Source organism: Dama dama, chromosome 5 (genome assembly GCF_033118175.1).
Source record: "Dama dama isolate Ldn47 chromosome 5, ASM3311817v1, whole genome shotgun sequence".
Lineage (NCBI taxonomy): Eukaryota > Metazoa > Chordata > Mammalia > Artiodactyla > Cervidae > Dama > Dama dama.
In genome coordinates, this window is record NC_083685.1 from 4,111,836 (window position 1) to 4,122,447 (window position 10,612).

A 10,612-nucleotide genomic window follows, 5' to 3' on the forward strand; every position below is an offset into this window, starting at 1 on the left:
CGGTGCTGCGCTCCTTTTGGTCAGCGCATCCTTGATGAGCTTGAACCACGTTGGTCCAGCAACGTGGTTACTTTTCTCAAAAGTGTCCAATGGGGCAGCGGGGGCCTCAGTTCGTGTGGCATTTGCACTGCCTGTCCACCTCCCCCGCTAGCCTGGAGCCTCCAAGGACAGAGACCACCTCTGTCTTCTCTGCCCGGTCCCAGCATGCAGGAGGAGCCCAGTGAGGAGTCGGGCAGGGAGACGAGCCTAGACTGGTGCTCCCCAGGTGCCCTCGATGGCAGACGGCCGGCCTCAGTCTTTGCGGCCCTGCTGCAGCGCGGTGGTGCTGGTGGGGGTGGTCTTTCCTCGGACCGGGCTGCTGGGAAGCTGTGGGTGGGAGGTGGGCAGACCCTGAGAGCCAGGCACCGCAGGCTCCCTGAGCAGAAGGGGATCCGGCTCTGCAGCAGCCCGCGGAGAGGCCGAGGCGGTTCTGGGCGAGGAAGAGCGGGCAAGCCCGGGGTGGCGGCTCTCCGCCCCTGCCTGGACCCCTGCCGGCCCCCTCCCCTCTGTGGTTAGGCCCCTGGAGAGGCCTCTGGGGGTTGCCTTTGAAGCGGAGCTGCACCAGCAGGCAGGAAGCAGATCAGGGAGCCCCCAGACGCGGGGGTGGAGGCCTGGGGGTCCGTCAATGAGGAGGTGTCACCTCCCTGGTGCTGTCTCCCGAGGAGGCCACAAGCAGCAGGTGCTGCCTCTCCAGCTCGGCCCCAGAGCCGCAGACCCGGCTGCCACAACCTCGGCCGGCGCCCCGTGGATCCCTCAAGGCCGCGCTCAGCCCCAAGCCCGCACCTATCCGCTCCCCACGTGCCCTCACAGACGCTCAGCACCCCAGCGCACCTCCCGCAGCCTGCAGCCTCCGTCTGAGGGTCATTTCTATCGTCTGCGCCAGGAGTCAGGAGAAGCCCTCTCAGCTCCCCTCCCCGTTCCCTGCGGCCCCAGCTGTGTGAGGTCGGGGTGGGGGGCGGAGGCTCTAGGAAAGCTTTTGCACCTTAGGGTGCGTGGACTCCCCGCGCCCCGCGGGCCCGCAAACAGCATAAGCTCCCCGCGGAGGCGGCTTGTGTGATGGGGCGCCGTCCACAGGCCAGCTGGTCCAGGGGCAGGGGGAGAGACGAGGCCTCTGGCAGCCCTGCCGCTGGAACCGACCGGGAGCTGGGTCTTCGTTGCTGTCTCAAGCTTTTCAGGGTGACGGTCACAGCCGCCCAGTCAACCCTGCACGGCACACACACGGATGGAAAGTTCCCTGGGACGGGGGAGCCTGGAGGGCGCGGAAACGGCAGGGATGCGGCCGGCACCTAGTCTGCCTCCAGAGAGACTCCCGGCGGGCTCCGGCCTCCACGCCTTCGCCCCCCGCCGTCTTTGCATCTCTCTCCAGGGACGGGAGAGGACGGCAGAGGACGAGGAGGGTCGGCCGCCCCGGGGTCCGCGTCCTCCCCGCTGAGCCTCGGTGGTCTCCGTTTCCAGGCCGCCTCCCAGGCCGGGCCGAGGTCTTCCCCAAGACAGTGGAGCACGGGGCCTGCGGGGCTGTCATGGAGCCACGTCTCCTCTTTTCTCTCCCTCATTTTCCCCTTTCCTCGCTGGTTTTCTTTCTTTGCAGCTCTCCTCCTCTCTCTGTCCCTGTGGCCCCCCGCTCCCCGCCCGCCTCTCCCCACTGCCCACGCCAGGCCTGGGACCCGGAGTGCCCACAGAACACCTTTCCCACGCCGAGGAAAGGGTCACAGCCCACGGTCAGAGTGGGGAGACCCCGGCTCGACCAGCCGCTGGCTTCCTGGGGTGTCCCTGAGGGCTGGGCTCTGCGGCTCGGGGAGAGGTGAAGGTCTCCCTGGGGGTGGAGTGGGGTTGGGCAGGTGGGGGCCCTTGCCCGTGGAGGAAGGCGGGCCAGGCGGGCCGGGGGGCTCCGGGGCTCCGAGGTGGGTACCAGGGCAGGGAGAGGCAGCTTGAGGGGCACCGTGTCCGGGGGTGGGGGCTGGCTGCAGCCCTGTGACTCCTCCAGGGACGGGGACGAGGGGACACGGTCCGGTGCACACGGCCCATGGCAGGTCTGAGTCAAAACACCTAAAGCCGACCCCGGCCGGTCATGCGGAGGGCTGCCCAGTCATCGCCTTATGCCGGCCTGGATCACCCTGGCGGGCTGGGCGCGGCCCAGTCAGCCGTGAGTCACGCCCCGGCGGCCTCGCCACGCAGCACAGGGCAGGGGCCTCCCAGCTACAGGGACGCCCCCTCCCCAGCTCTGGCCGCGCGCCTCTCCTCGGCCTGCCCGAAGAGCCTGGCCCACCTGTGTCAGGGGCAGTCTGGCCAGGAACCTGGGCCGCCCGGCCCCCCTGGCCACCAGCCCTTCAGCTGGTGGGGGGGAGTGGGGGGGTGGAAGTGGGGGGAGCCTCCTGGCCACCCGGCCCTGGGCGGGAAGTCAAGTTGGGGGCGGAGTGAGGAGACGTCTCCAGAGAAGGTTCGGCAGGCAAGGGAAGCAGCAGAGGGCCCAGCCCCACGTCGATGGTGCCCCACTGAGGACCCAGCCAGCACCCCGCCAAGACAGCCAAGGGTCCGGCACGCCCCAAACCACGGTAGGCTTCCCCCAATTCATCCTCAGCGCAGGTAGGCGTCATCCCTCCCCTTGTGTGTCGGGGGTAGCTGGGGGCCCACCTGGCTCTCCAGGCCTCGGTCTCCCCATCTGCATAATGGGCATGGTAAGACGTGCCCGCACAGCTCTCTCAGCCCAGGGAGGTAGAGTTTGGACCAGATGTGAAAGTGTCATTCATGCGGACACCTGGGGGGTTAAAGATCACAGTGGGGTTAAAGGGCAGAGGAGAGAGCACTGGATGGGGAGGCCGGGAGCCCAGCTTTGTGTCATTCTGAAGGGGTCACCCCTCTGGAGTGGGGGTGTGGATTCCTGGATTCCCAAAGGGCCCTCAAGTTCCCTTTTCCCCAGAACAGTGAAGGGGTCTGAGCTCATGATGGCCTAGCTTCCCTTGGGATGGAGACCCGGCAGGCAGAGGGTCCCTGTCCCCCCACAGAAGGGGCTGTGGTGGGTCACGGGGTGGCCCCCGCCTGCCTCTGCTTTAGGGAGAAGAGAGGGAATCTTTGCTAAAGTGAAGTCTCTGATGGGAGGCTGTGGGGTGTGTGGTCGGTCAAGGTCACGGCCCCTGTGCTTTTGACCTTGACCCAGAGAGGACGCGACCTCTCTGCTTTGCTCATTCTGTAAGATGGGCTGAACTGTGGTATGGGGGCCCCAGATCCTGGGGCCATGGAGGGGGGAAGGAGGAAAGTAGTCTGCACAGAGCCTGGCACCAGGTGGGGGGGGGGGGCCCTTGGCATAAATAACTGGACAAGGGGCTGGACCCCAGTTTCGCCATCAGCGGTTCCCCACGACTGGGAAGAGGCTTGCGGGGTGGCGGACACTTGGGGGGTGGGGGACACTGTCCCCGGGGCCCGTCCTGGGTGGGGACGAGGTGGGTGGTCCTGGGCCTGAGGTGGATGGGAAGGGGCAGCAGTATCCCACCTCCCCTCCCCGCCACCCTCACCCCCAGAGCTCCAGCTGCAGGGAGGCACAGAAGCCCCCTCCCCAAGCTGCATGTGGTCTTTGGCGCCCCCTTGTGGCCTGTGCTCAGGGCACTCTGCACCCCCGACCTCAGGTGCTCAGCAGGGCGCGCGCCCCTCCAGGAGCCCTCCGCCTGCCTGCTCCCGCGCCGGGGCTGACGGCCTCGGCCTGCTCTCCGTTCCCAGCCCCCCGCATCTCTGCCCACTTCCTCAATCCCCAAATCCCGCCCTGCCCAGCCCTCGGGGAGGTACTGACCCAGTCAGGCGGACCCGGGACTGATGGTGCCTCAGCCACGGTGCCTGCGGCCCGCTGGTCAGTGGGGGGCGCTGCAGCCCGCAGCTTGGAGCTTGAGCTCAGCAGCTGAGTGCTGGAGACCTCGGGGCTGTGAGCTGGGGACCTGGCCCTCACCCGCGCTGGGCCCAGCTTTGCAGGACTCCTGGGAGGCTTTCTCTACCCTCCACCACCCCACCTAGTAGTCCACACCTCAGAGAGTCTTTCCAGCTCCTTCGAGACCGATGGCCTTCTTCTTAGGCCAGTTTTAAAGATGGGGAAACCGAGACTCCTAAAACCTGTCTGGAACCCTCACAGTTAATCAGCACTAAAACCCAGGCTTCTGGACTCCTTGTCGGGGAAGCAAGCGGCTCACCTGGTTGTTCGGGATGTGTCACTAATTTGCTGTGTGGCCTTGAAAAAGTCACTTCCCCTCTCTGGGTCCCACCTGTGACATCTTAACAACTCGTGCATGCTAAGTCGTTTTAGTTGTGTTCAACTCTTCATGACCCCACGGACTGTAGCCCGCCAGACTCCTCTGTCCGTGGGATTCTCCAGGCAAGAATACTGGAGTGGGTTGCCAGGCCCTCCTGCAGGGGATCTTCCCAACCCTGGGATGGAACCCTTATGTCTCCTGAATTGGCAGGTGGGTTCTTTACCACTAGCACCACCTGGGAAGCACCTTTAACAGCTCAGATAATAATAGTGTCAGTCATTCAGGCCTGTCTTCAGTGCCTGCCCTGGTTTTTCAGAGGGCAATTGCTAACCTTACAGGTTGACAATTGTCCCGATTTATGCTTGGAAAATCCCATGGACGGGGGAGCCTGGTAGGCTACAGTCCCTGGGGTCTCAAAGAGTCAGACACGACTGAACGACTTCACTTTGTCCTACTTTGTCCTTATGCTCTTGGAACTGGGGTCTGAGCAATGAGGTCACCTGTCTGAGGTAGTGAGTGGCCGAGCTGGGACTGCACTTTCAGCCTGGCTGATTGCAGAGACCACCAACCCCAACCCCTGCAGCCTCATCATTCCAGCCTTTTCCCATTACAAGTCGGGGCCCAGAGGCAGCGGAAGCCAGGATGTTCTTTAAGCTCCCCAGGCTAATGGCGCTTTAGGAGGTAGGTGGGCTCTTAGAAGGGACCCTAAGGGTGGGGATCTACAGGCCACCGTCTCCTCTCTGTGAGGGTCCCCTGCTCTCACCCTGCTGGCCAGAGTGGGCTCCGGGTAGACCACAGCCACCAAAGGAAGGGCTTGCAGGATTCTGGCTCTGCAGACAGTTCACTGTGATCCCGGGGCAGACTCGGTCCCACCCAGAAAGGGAGGAAGCGGAAACAGGGTCTGGGGTGGGGCGGGGGTGGAGGAGGCCCGGTTGGGCAGGAGATCAGAGCAGGATTGTGTCATGGAGTCCTGCAGCTGATAAGCAGCTGAGCGGCCGGTTCAGACAGAAGGAGGGGCTCCCTGGGTTGGGGTGGGGGGCTGAGACTCATCCTGGGGACCCCCTGGCTCCTTGCTGCCCGTGAGCCCTGGACCACACTTGGCCTCCTGCTCCAGTTTGAGGGAGGTTGTGGGGGTCTTGGGGTGGAGAGCTGGCTCCATCACGCCCTGGGTGACCTCAGGCAAATCGTTCGCCTCTCTGAGTCTCAGTTTCCATGTGTGTAAAACCAGGATTCAAAGGTCTCCCGTGGGAATAGGGGTCCGGGCTGGAGATAATTGGAGAGTCTGGTGGGCGCTTTGCTTGCTCGGGGGATCCAGCGGGACAGATGCTCATGGGGTCTGTGCTGGGCCAGCCACGTGCCCCAGAGAGCAGAGAAAGCAGAGCTGGAGTGGCCCAAGGGTGCGGGGCGGGGCGGGGGATGGCGCCGTCAGGTGGTTGCCGGAAGGATGCAGGAGGTGGCCTGGCCCACCGGTACCTGGTCCCACCCCCCCCTCCCCTGACTTCAGGGAGCGCATCTTCTCTCTCCAGGAGGAGGGCAGTCCAGCCCCAGCTGGGCCTCGTCCCCTCCGTCCTCCCCGCCTGCTGGGACTGGACTTCTCTGCTCTTTCCATCTTATCACCCGGCCCGAGCCTCACATCACCTCCCACCCACCATCCTCTGGACGCTTCCTCAGTCCCCACAGGCGCCCAGGGACGGTTCGAGGAGAAGGCCCGGCCGCTTCCCTGACATCATCTCTGGGGTCGGGTCAGGGTGGCCCAGCAAGCTGGAGCTCGGCTGGGGGAGGGAGGCCAGGCTCCACCTCAGGGCGGCCTGTTTCAGGCCGAGTGGGTCTGCGGGACTGCTTCCTGTCCTGTTTATTGCCTCCGAGTTCAGGAAATCATTGAGTGAAACATCCTCAGCCCCCACCCCCGGCCCCACCCCACCCCCAACCTCGGCCCCGCGATTATTTAATAGCAGCCGAGCTGTGGTCTCTCTCTCTCTCTTTTGGAAAATCCAGTGGGAGAAGGAAGCTGTCAGCTCAGCTCTGACCTCAGCTTTGTCCCAGAGCCAAGAGTCAGGGTGGCCAGGGCAGGGGGGCGGCGCTGGGGCGGGGTGGGGAGGAAACAGCTGCTGGTGGCCCCGTGACGTGACGCGAGGCCGCACGGTTCCCAGGGGCGGGGGCTGGCGGGTGCGGAGCCGGGCCGCTGGAGACACACTCGGGGGCGCGCGCACGCACGCACGCACGCGGCGCCAGGCCGCTCCGCTCGTGTCCGGAGACCCCTGCCACGCGCAGACCCGCTCAGAATCATACAGGTTCCAGGCACACGGTGACGCACACGCGCGCGGAATCACACAGGGGCTCAGCCAGGGGTGCGTCCACGCCAGCTCCCTCCCAGACACACACACACACACACACACACACACACACAGCCCGACACACACGTGCAGACGCACAAGGGGCCTCACCGAACACACAGACACACATGTGCCTGCGAATACCCACCCAGGCTGGGAGGCACAGACCCGCGGGGAGCCCGGCGAGTGCTCCCAGACACAGGCTGGGCCTCTGGGGCTGGGGGCCACCCTGTCCGACTCTTTGTGACCCCATCGAGGGTAGGCTGCCAGGCTCCTCTGCCCATGGGATTCTGCAGGCAAGAGTACTGGAATGGGTCGCCATGTCCTTCTCCAGGGGATGCCCCCGACCCAGGGTTCAAACCCTGGTCTCCTGCATGGCAGGCAGATTCTTTACTGTCTGAGGGCTGACAGTAGCCCCTGAGGGCTGCCCTCGGTTTGGGACCCCGGCCGCGTGCCCCTGCCGCTGCCCGCAGCGAGGATGAAGGGCTCTGCGGCTGACGAGGAGGGGCCTGTGACTGTTCCGGGGCCCCACCTGGGCGGGGCGGAGCGGGGAGCCCGGGGGTCTGAGGCTGCGGAAGGGAGTGGGCGGTGGAGGAGAGGGCCTTTGTCCTGGCACTGGCGTCGGTGATGCCAGGTCTCCGCCTCCCTCACCTTGAGCACCCGCCCAGCCCCACCCTGCCTACTGCACCTCCTGCCACTCCTGGTCCGCAAGGGATGGCTGCGGAGGAGTAAGTCCGGGTCCCCAGGCTGCCAGCTGCCTAGTGACCAGGGCGTCACTCCTCAGCCCCTCAGGGCCTGGGTTTCATCATCGATACCAGCGGCTTGCAAACGTTTTTGACTGCGACCCACAGTTAGAAACACATTGCGCCTTGCAACCAGAGGTGATGCACACGATGACACATACAGGCAACGGAAAAAAAAAAAAGAAGTTTCCCAGAGCAGCGCTTGCCCTTGCTCTGGGCGATGCCCAGGGATTTCGCTATTCCATTTTCATTTGAAAGTGCTGGCGGCAACTCGGTAGATTGAATCCGTCACCTACTAAGAGGCAGAGATCTACAGTGGGAAAATACTGCTCTCTATCTCTGCCTGTGCCGGTCTCAAGCTAGTTTGAAATTCGGGAGAACCCTGGAGGAGGTCAAAGTGCTTGCAGAGGCTAACACACCACATCCATGAAGGGCTGATGCGCGAACAATCTGGGAGGAGAGACTACCTGTTCTATAGATGGAGACAAGGAGGACAGAGCCCCAAGTGCATCAGGCCCCATGCAACTTGGCATGGACCCCGGAGGCAAGGCTCTGACCCCACTGATGATTAGAGTTCTGTGGGCTGCTGCTTCCCTTGCCATTCCTATCAGAATTGAAGAAAAAAAAAAAAATGCAGTCACTCTGATTCACCTCCAGGGGGTGATTCCTGACGCAGAACCGGTCGGGAAATGTCAGGATGATGCTGGGGGCAGTTGGCAGGAGACCAGGGTGCTTTCTAGCTCCTGCTCGGCTCCCGAGGGTATGTGGCTGGCCCCTGACCGAGATTTGATGGGGTGAGGGTGAGAAGAGCAGACTAGAGGCCCCGGTGCTGGACCTCAAGTGCCCCAAAGACAGCTGGAAGGGAAGTACTGCTTATTCCCAAGGCGGGAAGTATTCCTGTCCTCCCCCGCTCCCGGAGGCTCTGGGAGGTTGCCTGTTCCCCCAAGGATCCACGCCACGCTCTGTGTACTGAGAGGACCCACGAGTCCTCCTTGGCTTAACTCTCAGACCACAGGTGGTACACTGATCCCCAGACCCAGGCACAATCCAAGCCCCTGACTCAGGCTGGGGTTTGAGCCCCTCCTGAGTCCACTGCGGAGCTCTGGTGAGAAAAGCTGCCACGTGGCAGGCACTGTGTGTTTCCCACTTAACATCCCCATGACCAACCCATGAGTCCAGTATTACAGCATTCCCACTCCCAGAGGGGGAACTGAGACTCAGAGAAAGCCAGACGTCCCAGGTCACACAGTGACCTGCAGCGTGGGCAGGATTCAAATACAAGCTTGCCTGGCTCTAAGCCACACCCTTACCATGGGTACCAGAACCACCCCAGGCCCCGGAGGGCCCAAGGTGACTTGCAAAACTGACCCAGAAGCCACAGGAAAGTACACGAGAGCTTACGTGAGAGCGTGTGGACGGTGGAGGTGGGCGGCCCCGCAGGTGTAGTTACTAATACATCCTCCTTTCTCAAGTGCCAAATAACAAGGTGCTTTTGCCTTTGGGGACAGGAAACCCAACTGCCAGGGCTGTGCCAGGAATCCCTGGGCTTCTCCTGTCTCCTCTGGCTGCCCCTTGCCAGCCACGGTCCCGGGTCACTCCCTCTGACCCCCAACTTCCTCCCCTGGGCCCACCTGACTCCCCTGTGCTCATTTCCCAGGTGGGAGCATCAGGGCCAGGAGAAGGGTGTGAGCTGATGGTGACAGCAGCTGCCGGGTTTCAGAGAACAGATCTGAGCTGAGGACAGGGAAGAGATATGGGAAGGGAGGAGGGGGGCTGGCCCGGGCGGTGGGGGTTGCCCGGAGGACTCAGTTTCTGGGTCACTAATCTTGGGGAATTCCCCGATGCCCAGTGAGCTGCTTACCTGGTGAGTAACTGCTGCTGGCTGCCCACACAGGATGCCCGGCTGCAAGGGTACCTCCCTGCCACCCCCTGCCAATGGCCACTGCCACGTTGCCCTCTCCCCTGAATGCCCCGGGGCCCAGGAAAGAGACAGACAGGCAGGGGGCTGTCCCCCGCCCCCGCAACTCCCCCCCCCCCCCCCGCAGGGCTCTGCAGGGGGCGGCTGGTGATTCAAGCCCCTCTGAGCTGAGCTACCCCGGGGGGTGGGGGTGAATCAGCTCCTGGGGGTGGTGAGGCCGGGTCAGCCGCTCTTTCTTCAGCTCAGGCCTGGGATGGGGGTGGTCAGGGGCCAGGATGGGCCATAGGGAGAGAGCCCACCGCCATGCCACCCCCCGCCCAACAACCCATCTGATCCTCTTGGGGCACCCTGGAAGCGGGAGGCTCAAGGCTGTTTTGCTTCTGTTATCCATCAGGAGAGAATGAACAGGCTCCTCTCCTGCCCGGCATTCCCCCTTTAGCCCTGGAGCATGCCTGAGTTTCCTCATCTGTAAAATGGGGACAAGAACAGGGGAGCAGTAAAGAAGAATGATGCTGACAAGTAAAGGGGCTTGCTGGGTGGCCAGAGCTGCAATGAGCCTGAGCCTGCAGAGCAAACCCACAACATAGATGCCATTGTACCCATTTTACAGATGAGTAAACTGAGGCCAGGAGGTAGTCACTTCTTCAAAGTCTCTAAGCTCAACACTGGCAGAGCCAAACCTCTAACCTGAATGTGACTGAGGCTGAAGTCCATGCTTCCGACCCACAGACTTCATGTCTTTTCGGCACAAGAGACCTGGCACAGACAGCTTTTGGAAACTAAAATGCTTTTAAAAAATACTTAGTATCTGCTCTGATATAACCCCGAGCCAGGTGCTTTCAAGAGTCCAAATGGAGGATCAGACCCTTCGCAAGCATTCAAACAGCGAGGAATGAGTCTTGTTCCCACTTGAAAGGAGAATGGGCAGGATGAGGCAGATTCAGCCCCTCTGGGCTGTGAGAAGCCAGGGGAGGCTTCCTGGAAGAAGCGGCCCGAGCACAGCCCACCACTCCTCACTCCCCTCTCAGCATGAGGGGCTGCCAGCATCGATGTGGCCCTCTTTCGGGCCAGAGGCTGGGGGCCCAGGCCCCATTCTATTGTTAACTCTCTGTACTGCTCTGGGCAAGTGCCTTCACCTCTCTGAGCCTCAGTTTCCCCGTCAGAAAATAAGACATCTGACATTCTAAGGCTTGTGGCTGGTGAGTGAGGATCAACAGAAAAGCAGGGGCTGGTGGCCACGTGTGCTAAAGTGAGTGGCAGAGAAATCACTCTGAGGGGCCCAGGGAGGCCTCAGGCCGGCCCTGGACTTGCTTCCTGGAGAAAGGAGATGAGCAGGTGGCTAGCGCA